Source organism: Callorhinus ursinus, unplaced genomic scaffold, assembly GCF_003265705.2.
Source record: "Callorhinus ursinus isolate GAN/ISIS: 27379988/994484 unplaced genomic scaffold, GSC_fseal_2.0 scaffold6, whole genome shotgun sequence".
NCBI lineage: Eukaryota > Metazoa > Chordata > Mammalia > Carnivora > Otariidae > Callorhinus > Callorhinus ursinus.
Genome location: NW_027397068.1, coordinates 14,352,017 through 14,365,053, shown reverse-complemented (window position 1 = coordinate 14,365,053; position 13,037 = coordinate 14,352,017).

Here is a 13,037-nt window from a genome sequence, read left to right as displayed (position 1 = left end):
GTAGGCGTGATCAATCATCTTTAGCCCTTCTCCCTTCTGAAGAGAATGTGAGGTGGGCTGAAAATTCTCAGCTCCTGATGATAGCTTGGTCTTTCCCATGATTAGCTCTCATCCAGGAGCCATCCAGGAACCCAGCCAGAATTGCCTCACTAGCACAAAAGACATTCATTTTTTTTAAGATTTTATTTATTTATTTGAGAGAAAGAATGAGAGAGAGAGAGAGAGAGAGAGAGCATGAGATGGTGTTGGGTCAGAGGGAGAAGCAGACGCCCTGCCGAGCAGGGAGCTGGATGCGGGAATCGATTCCGGGACTCCAGGATCATGACGTGAGCCGAAGGCAGTGGCTCAACCAACTGAGCCACCCAGGCACCCTAGCACAAAAGACATTCTTAATAACCTGGGAAACTACAAGGATTTCAGAAGCTCTGTGTCAGGAACAAAGGTCAAAGACCAGTATAAGAACAAGAGATGCTCCTAGGATTCTTATCACTTAAGAAGTTATAAAGGTCTTAGGAGCTCTGTGCCACGAACTGGGAGCTGAGAAAAATACATATTTTCTATTATCTCACGGTGTTGTTAATGTGCATTGGCTTTTGACTAAATAAAAAGAAGAATGTAAACACCTTTCAGTCTCAAGAGAAACTAACTTTTCAGATTCAGACATAAAACTAAATAACTTCTTTCTCTTTAGATGAAGCAACTTTTCACATAGTGTCACAGACTCGGGATATGAATTAGAACAAAGCTAACATTCATGTCACCTCCTATTGCTCCCAAGAGAAGTAGACATGAGAAAGGGGAACCTCTGGCCAAAGAAAGGTTTTGGAAGTTAGTGATCTCCCTCACTCCAAGGAGATTAACATTCACACAGATGGCTAGGAATGGCTGGTGTGTTGCCCTCAGAAAGCAGAATCCTTTGTTCACAGGCCAAAGGAAAGAAAAAAAATCCCATCAATGGTTTCTAACATGAGCAGGAGTTGCACAGTGAGCATTCGTCCTGTTGTCCATTCTGACCCAGAAAGAATCCACCCACATGCCCCTGCCTGTCCTGGCCCAGTTCCCTTACAGGACCCGCTGGGTTTGGTATGACTCTTAATGAAAGAGTCCATACTAGGAGTTGGCTGGACTGCTGATGACCAGGTGTGTAGTGTTCAGGCTGCATTTACCTTACACTATTATTACAAATACATCATTTGTATCTAAATACAATAGTAATATAAGAAGTCTGCATTAATTGACTTTATATCTGATGCTTACAGGTTTTAGGTAGTAGGAGGGAGATCTGGGAATCAGATACAAAAAGTCTCATTACACAATGGCATTTACCTGGAAGCTCTTGAGTTCCAGAGGTGATAGTCTCAGGAACTCTCTTACTAGAATCTAGCTGAAATCAATCAGAGAGACTACTTTATATAATATTTCATCCCTATATTCAGACATCTTGTGTTAAGTGAGCTACAAATATAAAAACCCTTGTTGGGAGGGTGAAGGAAAAAAAAACCATATTCCCTAAACTTGCAAGGAACAGCAAAATATTTGCAAGATGTAATTGAGCTAACAAAAATAGCATTTGAGTTTATATTTTGACTTAGTGTAACCTTAAATGAATCTTAATCTTAAATTAAAAATACTTAAAAATACTCCACAAAATTGAAAAGGCATCTCCCATCCTCCCAGACCCCTCCCAGGAAACACAGAGAGCTATATTGAACCTCAAGTATATTGAGACCAGCCTTGGTTCTGTCCTACATCTGGAAGAAACATCACTTGCCCTTGATCTTTGCTCGTTGATTTTGCACTTCAGGAAAGAAAAAGAAAAAATAACAGAGAAACAAAATTTGTTGGAAATAGCACCAGCACTCTAGTACCTATAGCATAGGCAGAGGAGCCCTTTTCTGAGCAGAAAGAAAAGAAGTCTCTGGAGAACTATGAGAACATAGGTCAAGTGGTCTGAAACAGCATTAGACAAAGAGGAAGACAAGGTACAAGGAAGTGTGAGAAATCTGGGAGTACTAGAGACAGTCGTTTTGGTGAGGGAGATTAGGCATCATCATGAAGAAAACTAGCAGGAAATAACGCAGGTTGATGAAGGAGGTGGCAGTCAGGAAAAGGGAAGACAGAATAATTTTTTTCCTAGGAGTCAGAGACCATTTGTAAACTGATTATTAAAACAGTCTGAAACACTGTTTGAAGCACTTCTACTGAAAGTAGTGTTTGTGTGTGTCTGTGTGTGTGTGTTTGTGCGTGTGTGTGTGTGTGTAGACAGGGAGTACAAGATGGAAGGTGATTTCCAGTGGCCTCAATTGTTCAGTGAGACATCAGTGTCCTGTGCTGATGGGGTACCTGCGTGGATAGTCGGTTGAGTGTCTGACTCTTGATTTTGACTAAGGCCATGATCTCAGGGTCCTGGGATGGAGCCCTATGTCAGGCTCTGCACTCAGCAGGGAGTTTGCTTGAGATTCTCTCTCTTCCTTTGGCCCCTCCCTACTCTGCTCCTGTGTGCATGTGCTCTCTCTCTCTATCTCTCTCTCTAAAATAAATACATCCTAAAAAAAAGATATCAGTGTCCTGGACTGAAAGCAGGCCTATTAGTAGAATTCACCATTCTGGGTGAGATATTTATTTATATACTTTTAGATCTTCGGTTCTAAGGACTAAACAGGTCAAAAAACATTTTGATTTTAACAGACAGTTATAAGGATATGTGGATGTATATGAATTCCAATCTCCTAATTAAAAGCATCCCATACAATTATGATCTCTACTAACTTACACAGCGAAAATAATTATCTATGTGACTTGAAATGGACAAGCATAGTTGGATTCATCTACACTGAGTGATATCAGTATTTAGGAGGAAAAAGCACTTACCAAAGTTATTTGAAAGCCCTGAGTCATTTAATGAAGTAACTGAAGTAAATTAGCACCAAGTAATGTGACTTCTTCAAAAGACTGCACAGATTAGAGTTTTTGGGGGCACTTATTTCAAGTTCAATGAAAAGCCGCTATTAAGAAAGGAAAGGAGAGAAAAACCGAGGCAGGCCAAATTAACAAGTAAATATAATTGACTGAGGCTTATGTAATTTTGGAAAAGTGTTTCATACCAAGAATGAAATAGTTAGGTATCTCTAGTAAAAATAGCAATTAAGCACAATCTAGCCCATGGATGGTTTACCATACTAATGAAGTCAGTCTATTTTCCTGTTATTTATCGGCTACTTCTAAGGAATAGGTGTCAACTAATTTGCTCCAGGCTTAAGGCTTTTAAGGTATAAAAAGTATTTGCTTCCATAAAATAAAATCTTTCAAGTGCCAAAATTTTACCATCAACTATGTGCCTCGGAATGAACTAATGGAGATTAGTAAAAATATCCAATTTGGGAAACCCATCCTCTCTCACTTGCATGCAGAATGTGACTCCAGAGATATGAGACAGAGCCCAAGATTCCATATTTTTATATGCAACACAGGTAATTCTGATGAGAACATCCAAAAGATGATATCCACGGTGTTTGCAAAGGGGTCATTTATAAAAATGTGGCTGATATAGGGCAAATTCATGCATAGTTGCACAATCCCCCCCTTTTTCCTTGTTTAAAAATCTGAAGTGTTCCACAGTCATTTTATACTTGTGATAAATTGTTATTTTGGAATTCTGAACTCAGCTAAACCTTGCTAATGTATTCTGGTGCAAATGTCATATAGGTGAACATGTATTGTAAACTGCAAAGTGACGTATAAGCGCTGTGATTGTTGTTCCACTACACACAACTGTGATGCACAGTCTGAGAAAGTAGGGTTAGTGTCTGGAAATGTTGGGTTTTGGACATCCTGCACCCAGCTCATCTGGAATTATGGTGTTATCTGGAATATGGTATAAGGGGAAAGCAATGATTTCATAATGCTTCACATTTTGCTTAACATTAAAGATGCAGTTTTAAATATTGCCTACAGGAAATACTCAAAAAGACAGAGAGCTTGAAGAAGATTGTGGGCTGTGTCCTAAGAGCAGGTATGTCACCTATAAGTGATAGATACTAGATGTTCAGGAAGTGGAGTGAGTCCTCACCAAAGTCCCTGGCATGAAATTGTAGAGGATGAAGGATAACTCTGTGTATATTATTGATTCAAATAATTTTGAAAGAATAAGTGAGCAATACATCAATGAGATTGAGATAACTCAATCTTGGAATGGTGATGTAACAGTCAAGGGGCATAACCATGGTAATTAGGAAGATTTTCCAGATATGGAGAGATCCATTTGAAAGAAGATTATTTCAGCTTATGTTTCACTAGTTCTGAAAAAGTTAGCCACATTGCTTTGTTGGGAGCAATGCAGCTGCAGAGCAATTACTACCTTTTTTTAAAAAAGAAAAAAAGGCAAATGACTCAAAGTCTAGCTAATATGAATGATTTAATGAAATGTCTTGGTTACTGCTGCATTTCCCATTTAGTCCCATGTCTCCTACTGTTTTAATTTGCATCTGCAACCTTATCTCTGGTGCGTACTGATAACTGATCATTGTGACCTGGTGTTCATTTAAAAATGCTGTTATGGTTGATGTTCTAAAGTGCTTAACTAAGATAATTCTTTTTTAAAATATTTTATTTATTTGAGAGAGAGAGAGAAAGCATGTGAGAGAGAGAGAGTACAAGCAGTGGGGGAGGGGTAGAGGGAGAGCGAGAGAAGCGGACTCCCCACTGAGCAGGGAGCCCGATGTAGGGCTCAATCCCAGGACCCTGGGATCATGACCTGAGCTGAAGGCAGATGCTTACCTGACTGAGCCACCCAGGTGCCCTTAACCAGGACAGTTCTGTGTCCTGATCCTTGTCTTGTATTGATCCTTGTCAATATTTTTATTTAATTATTACTTCTACATATTTTCACACAATTTCAGTTTTGCCAATATATGACAATTTTTATTAAAATATTTTTATTGCTTCTAATGGCTTTTGATATAAAAGGCTGATACCAAGCCTAACAATGATCACATATATTTTTCAAATCATCTAGATGAAGCTTATTTATGTGGTCAAAACAAGAGACTGGAAAATAAAAGTAGTGATTTCACTTTTCAAATGGCTCTAAGGTGAATGCTGTTGAAGTTGTTAACAGGCACTTAATTAAGCATGGGCATAAATTTGGGCTTAATTTATTAATATATGACTTCCATAAATATTTATTCAGTACTTATTATGTGCACAGCACTAGGCTTTTTTTCGACTCTTAATATTATAGTCAAGGCACTGACCCAACAGGGTCAGCTCCTTATTACTAGTCTCTGAATTCTTGTGCTCTTCACTGGTCCAGCTACTTGCTTGTTCACTTAGTAGATGTTAACAACCATTATTTCTACTCATATCATCAATAAATCATTAAGTGTTTTGATAGATACTTGAACTAAGTGGAAGAGAATGAAACGGATGTTCTGATTTCAAGGCGTCATTAATCTTGAAGAAAGTAGGAATAAAAGGAGATGGTATATAATTAAATGTTAAATTCTATAGGTGACACAAGTTTAGAAATAGGATTGAACAGTGTACACTGAAAATATCAGTGAAGGCTTCAGAGCACCGATGACATTTGAGCAAGAATTTAAAGGATGGGTAGTATTTTGACAGGAAGAGAAAGATTGAGAGCACATTTCAGATGGAGCCAACACACGCAATTAAGAAGAACTGAACAAAAGTGCTGTGAACTGTGTAAGACTGATGAATCAGACCTGTACCTCTGAAACAAATAATACATTGTATGTTAAAAAAAAAAAAAGAAGATAGTAGGAAGGGAAAAATGAAGGGGGGGAAATCGGAGGGGGAGACGAACCATGAGAGACGATGGACTCTGAGAAACAAACTGAGGGTTCTAGAGGGGAGGGGGGGGATGGGTTAACCTGGTGATGGGTACTGAAGAGGGCACGTTCTGCATGGAGCACTGGGCGTTATGCACAAACAATGAGTCATGGATCACTACATCAAGAACCAATGATATAATGTATGGTGATTAACATAACATCATAAAATTAAATTAATAAAAAAAGAAGAAGAACTGAACAAAAGAGTTACAGTAGCACAGAGTGCTGAGAAAATAACTTGCACAGAGAAGTGATTTCTCACAAAGGCATAGTGACTTTTCTAATTTATTCATCAATAGAGAAATTTGTCTTGAGGAACTATTGTGAACAAGGTGGTATACAAGCATTTTAAGATAAAGTGACATTCTAACGAAGGAAAAACCAATTAAAGAATTACTGAAAATTAAATAGGATTGGTGGGAAAAGATTTGCTTAAATATATAGGATAAGGACAGATTATAACACCCATTGGTCCCCAAATACACCCTGGATGCTACTCCCTTAGTGTGATTATGTAAGATATAATAAATTTTGAATACAGATTTAAGTCTTTGACCTATTTAAGTTCATTTTTTAATTTTCTTTCCATCTTTTTTTTCCCCAAAAGAACATTTGCTTAAAAGACACAAATGGGGTTTTGTTTTAAGTTTGGGGTTGCTTTCAGTTTCTATTCATCCAGAATTCCTTTAGATTGAAGGGACATTGCTTTTTTTTTTTTTTAAGATTTTTTTTATTTATTTGAGAGAGAGAGAGAGAGGTAGAGAACATGGGCGGGGGAGGGGGGAGGATCAGAGGGTGAGGGAAAAGCAGACTCCCCACTGAGGAAGGAGCCTGACACTGGGCTCAATTCCAGGACCCTGAGATCATGACCTGAGCCGAAGGCAGATGCTTAACCTACTGAGCCACCCAGGTGACCCAAAGGGACATTGTTTTTTAGAGTTTCCTCCTTTTTTACTCAGAACTAAAGAGGCCTCTGGTGGAGAAGGTGAAGCATCTGGACTTGAATTAGATCACTCACTGTATTTCTGCAACTTAAGGCCCACCTACCTTGTTATTCAACATTTCCTTACATGAACCTCAATGTTTACATTTGTTAAAAATAAATAATAACTAGACAAATAAAATGTGAATGAGATAACATTTGAGATAATATTTTTTAATCTATAATTTAATTTTTAATCTATAAGAGTTATGTAAATGTAGGAGCTGACCTTTCTATCCAAGACACTCTGTTTTGAATTCTTTTTTACTTATGCTCATATGATTAAGACTGCTCTGCTCCTCTCCTTTCTCTGTGACTTTTCTTCACCTATTACTGAGCTCTGGTCAAATGTAGGAGTTAAAGGACCAGGGAACACATTGGTAAAATGGAAGAAGTCCATTCACTGCTGACTCCAGGCAGGATCCTGAGACCATGATATAACATGTGATTTGTGCATGGCATCAACCTTACAGAGTTGGGGGTCGGGAGGAGGAGCGGGGGGAGGGGCAGAGCAGAGCTCAGGTCTGGCCCCCTTTTGTTGAAAAGTTTAGATTGAGTCAGGGGCAGACTATTAGACAAACATTCTTGAGAGAATTGTGAAATAAGCCTAATTTTACTAGGTGCAAAGTAATATTAATTAACTAGATTATAAAGATAGATAATTTTCTATTTTCCTATTGTTATTGGCTGAAAATTATTCTTTAGTGACACAAGGATAATAAGTGAACTTAAAGACAATTAAACTATGGCTCTGAACTTTCATAGCCCCTATCACTGCAAAGTAAAATAGATGTTTGAGATGAAAAAATAGGGCTCATTCAGTTTATTATTACTAACAAAAAGCTAGAATTTTTTCCCCAAAGAATACTCAAAGTAACATTCATTACTTCAAAGAATTTTTAGTAGTCCAGATTCGGACTGCCATCTTTAGCTATAAAGAAACAAACAATACACAAAGTTAAATTTGAAAAGATGGTTTGATTTAATTTGATGTAAACACCACACACACACACACACACATTCAATATGCATGGGACATATTTATACTAAATATACATATACATTATATATTTGATATAAATATATATACATAGATATATAAAATATATTATAAATACATATATATTGTGTAGTATATAAATAGATGTGTTTAGTATAAATATGTCTCATGCAATATTTGGATATATGTATGTGTATACATCTAATGCATATATTATATCGTGTATATATAGTATGCATACAATATTTATACATATATATTTATATGTACTTGTATATTTAGTATAAATATGTCCTATGCAATATTTGGGATATACTTAAACTTTATTCCTTATTTATCTGAAATACAAATATATCTGTGTATCTTGCATTTTATCTGACAACCCTAGTTCAGGGTCTGGTCCTTGCTTCTCTAGACTAACAATCAGAATGTTGTTGGCACATTGAGAGCAGATCAAGTCCTTTAGGGGGATGCCTCACATAAAGGAGCCCCCAATATTGATGCATTCAGGTACAATGCAGATTTCTACTTGGATAGTGACAAAAATAATGGTAACAGGAATCCCAAGATTTTTGTTAGCATTTCCTCTGCAATCTAGCAATACCTCCACAGCCATCACCCTGGTTCAGGCCACCATAATTTCTTACCTAGACTATTGAGAAAGTCTCCTGCTCTTTGCCTCTAACTTTCATTTATTTATATATTCAGTCAACAAGTATTTATCAAGTTCCTGCCAAATGCTTGGTGCTATCATACATAGGCTGTGAGGATATGACAATGAATGAAAGGAAAGCCCTTTTTATCCATGGAATATATGTTTATTTATTTTTATTTTTTCATTTTCTTTAAAGATTTTATTTACGGGTTTGAAAGAGAGAGAGAAAGCAGGAAGGAGGGGCAGAGAGAGAGAATCTTGAGCAGTCTCTCGGCTGAGCATGAAGCTGACGCAGGTCTCAATCCCAGGAAACTGAGGTCATGACCTGAGCTGAAATCAAGCTTCGGATGCTTAACTGACTGAGCCACCCAGGCACCCCTCATGGAATCTGTTTTTAAGAGGAGAGAGGTAAGAAGATATATAGTATGGCAGATGGTGAAAAATAAAGTAGAAAACGGGGAGAGGGGCTCCTGGGTGGCTCGGTCATTAAGCGTCTGCCTTCAGGTCAGGTCATGATCCCAGGGACCTGGGATATAGTCCCACATCGGGCTCCCTGCTCTGTAGGAAGCCTGCTTCTCCCTCTCACACTCCCTTGGCTTGTGTTCCTGCTCCTGCTATCTCTCTCTCTGTCAAATAAATAAATAAAATCTTAAAAAAGAAAAAAAAGAGAAAGAAGACAGGGAGTGTTGGAGGAGAGAGCAGTGTGCATTTCATATGGCGATCAGTGAAGGCTTTCCTGAGAAGGGGGCATTTGAATAGAGCCTTAAAGGAAGAAAAGGAATGAGCCATGTGGCAATCTGGGAGAAGAATATTCCAGGCTGGGGAAACAATAAAGCTAAAATTCTGCACCAAGACAGTTTTAGGAACATCATGGAGTCTAGCAAGAAGGATAAGGAAGAGAAAGTGGAAGGTGTTCTTGTAAGCCAGGGCAAGGAATTTAGACTTTGACTAAGAAGGGAAGACACTCTGGGTTGTGAATAGAGGTGTGATGTTTTCTGACTTTCTTATATTATCTAACATATCTAAATTATTTAATACAGACCGATCCTACTATAGTGTTAGAGGACTATTGTAATAATCCAGGTGGGATGAGTTGATGTTACTTAGATCAGACAGTAATAATAGTGGTGATGAAAAGTGGTATGTTTCTGAATACTTTTCTTTTTTTTTTAGAGAGGGCGACAGGAAGAGAGAGGAAAAGGGGAGGAGGGAGAGAGAATCTCAAGCTGACTCCCCACCAAAGGTGGAGCCCAATACGGGGCCTGACCTCAACCCTGAGATCATGACCTGAGCCAAGATCAAGAGTTGGACACTTAACCGACTGAGTCACCCATGCACCCCAATTTCTGAATACATTTTGAAGATAGAACCAAATGATTTGTTGACCAATTTGGACTTTGTGAGTGAGAGAAATCAATGATGGCTTCAAAGGTTTTGGCGATACCACTGCAAGGACAGAGATATCATTTACTGAAATAATGAAGAATAGGAGAGGAGGAGGAGTTTTGGGGGGAATATCAGGAGTTGGGCTTCGGATCAATTAATTTTGAATTATGTGCTCTTCTTCCAAGTGGAGTGGTTAAGCCTGGAAATCAAAAGAGGACTGGGCTGGAGGTGTGAAGTTGGGAGTCATCGATGGATATGTGGTATTTATAGCCTGTGGACCGACAGGGGAACCAGGAAGTGAGTATAGACAAAAATGACTAGCAGTTCAGGGAATTATAACTGGTGTGTTCTAACGTTGGAGTTGAAGTTCTGAGACATAAAGAGGAGCCAGCAGTATTGTCAGGTAGGATGGAAAGCAGGAAAATAAGGTGTCCTAGATATCAAGTGAAGAAATGTTTCATGAAGAAAAGAGGGAAACTGGACTAAATGCCGAGGCTAGACTGAGAGAATGAGAAATGGCATAAGACTGATCAGTCTGGACCCCATGAGTGGCCTTGACAAGGCAGTTATAGGCGGACTCTGGGGTTAAAGGATGGCTAAAGTGTATCTAAGATCAAAGGAGAAGTGTGGAATTGAAGAAAGCCATTATGGACAACTCTAAGGAGAAGTTTTGCTAAAAAGGGGAGCAAAGAGTTGATGCAGTAACTGAAGGAAAAGTTGATCAAGAGATTGTTAGTAAGTCAAGAGATGATTATTCAACAAAAGATGTGAATATTAGCACATTTTTGTTTCCTTTGTTTGCAAATTTGAGGAGGTGTTTTACTGAAGCAAACAAGTGTTGACACACAATGTTCGTATGATAGTTATATCAGACAGAACATTGGGCTGTGCAGATTACCAGTTCAGCTAATAGCAACAAACTTCTCCCATTCTTACATAATTAATGAGTTTATGTTAGAGCATTTAAATTTTTAATTATTTTTTAAAGAATAAACATCTTTTTAAATTCAAAATGATTGGGGTGCCTCGGTGGTTCAGTTGGTTGAACGTCAGACTCTTGATTTCGGCTCTGGTCCTGATCTCGGTGTAATGGGATCAAGCCCTGGGTAGGGCGCCACACCTAGTGTGGAGTCTGCTTGTTCTTCTCCCACTCTTCTTCCCCTCCCCTCATGCATGCTCTCTCTCTCTCTCTCTCGTTCTCACTCTCAAAATAAATAAATAAATAAATAAATAAAATCTTCCAAAAAATGACCTTAGTTGGTTAATAATACCCCTTTAAGTCTGTAGTCTTGATCTTTGTTTAAAATACATGAGCTCAGCCCTATTTCCATGAGGTCTGGGGTTATATTATGTTCTCATGATGGGATTTTGATAAGATGGAGATGTGCCTTTGCTATCATTCTCCAGTATAATACCCCAGCTCTATTCTGGCCCTACTCCCATAAGATCCCTGGTGGCTAGCCACTTAGGAACAAAGTGCAGGAGCTAAATTTAGACTTGTCTCATTAGAAAGGGAATTTAAGCCAGGCCTGACAGCAATGGGATCATGACTAAGAGTGGTCACTCACCTCTGCCACGCCTTCGATTTCCCCAAGAATAATAATAGCTGGACCAAAGACTCAACAAATGGAAAGTGGCTGGTGAAGAGGATAAGAGAGAAGGACATGGAGGGAGACGGTTGGAAGGGTCCAAAAGATAAATGTTGCCTTGTCCTTACAGCTTTAAACATTTCATTATATATTTCTATCTAAATTTAGAATCTTCTCCTTGCAACTTTTCCCTAGAACTACAGCTTGTTCAGTTCTCTTTCTAAAGCCTGGGAGGAAGACCCTGGTTATCATAATCTTGTACCCATTCTTCCCAAGCAGAATTAATTCCCCTGCCTAGCAGGAATCCTGCTGATAAATGAACATAGCAAGTGGGTCTGGCTGTATTTGTGAGCCCCAGGACAGAATTGTACCACAATCATAGCGTTGGAATACTAACACATATCTTGGGTGCATTTTATCATGTGTATGCTTTAAAAGCTACTAAAAAATACACACAGCAATTTGTCCAAATACTAATATGTGATTTAGGCCTTTTTTTTTGGTTTTGGTTTTCTTTTTAAATAAAATGAAGAGAAATTTGCTTGGGTTGTGTAATGTGGGAAAGGACACCTGAAAACATAAGAAGCAAGTGTAGGATTAGCCTCACAACTGGGCCCCACAGTTCACTGCACAACTGAAATAATCAACAATAGGGTAACGAGTAAGTGAATTTTCTTATCTGCACATGATGCAGCAATTTGAAATGGTGCTCTAGGAAGGAAAGGACAACATAGGAAATAACATATTGAGGGAAAATGATAAAGTGTAACATTTCACGTTGCTGTATCTTTAAATAATGTGCAAGTCGTTAACGAAAATACTCTAAAATGACCTATTAGTTATGTGGAAAGCTAGGATGAAGCATTTTCTTTTCTTTACTGTTCAAATGACTGTAACATAAAAGTACATGCTCTAACATAAACTTTTGAAAAATGGAAATATATCTAGGAAATAGACTGAGTGGGTTCCGCAAATTTTTTTCTTGAGAACTGACTTTATCACTAAAATTCTCTTGTCTTCTCTAACTTTGAGTAACAGAGCTAACTTATAGTCAACTAATACTTAATGCTCCTCAGCTCCAAACAAACAAAAATGACCCATGCTGCGTGCAGGTTTTATGGAGCTGAGCAGATGTCTGAAGCAGCTGACAAGACAGAAAGTGCCTTCTAGCAGATAACAATACCAGAGTACACTGTTTAGAAATGTCTTGTCTCACTTTGCTCCGCCAGCAAGTTCAGGGAGTTAACAATCAAAACTGCCTCATGTATTTAAACTTTGTGCAGTGGGTCATATAAACATTCTTTGAGTTAAATGGTGTAATAGATCTAAAAATCTCATACCCGCTTTCTCTCCTCTCTGAGATTTATCATGCTGTGATATAAATACCCACAGTATTTTACAAGACAATGAACTTGGCTTTTTCTAAGGCCAGTAATTTTTGCTGAGTACTGGAAATCTAGAGAGCTGTAAAATGGCTGTCTGACACAATTTGGGGGCTTTTAGAAGTGCATCTCTAGAATATATTTGAAATTACAATAAGATCATATTTCTAAAACCAAAAATAGCGGGATAT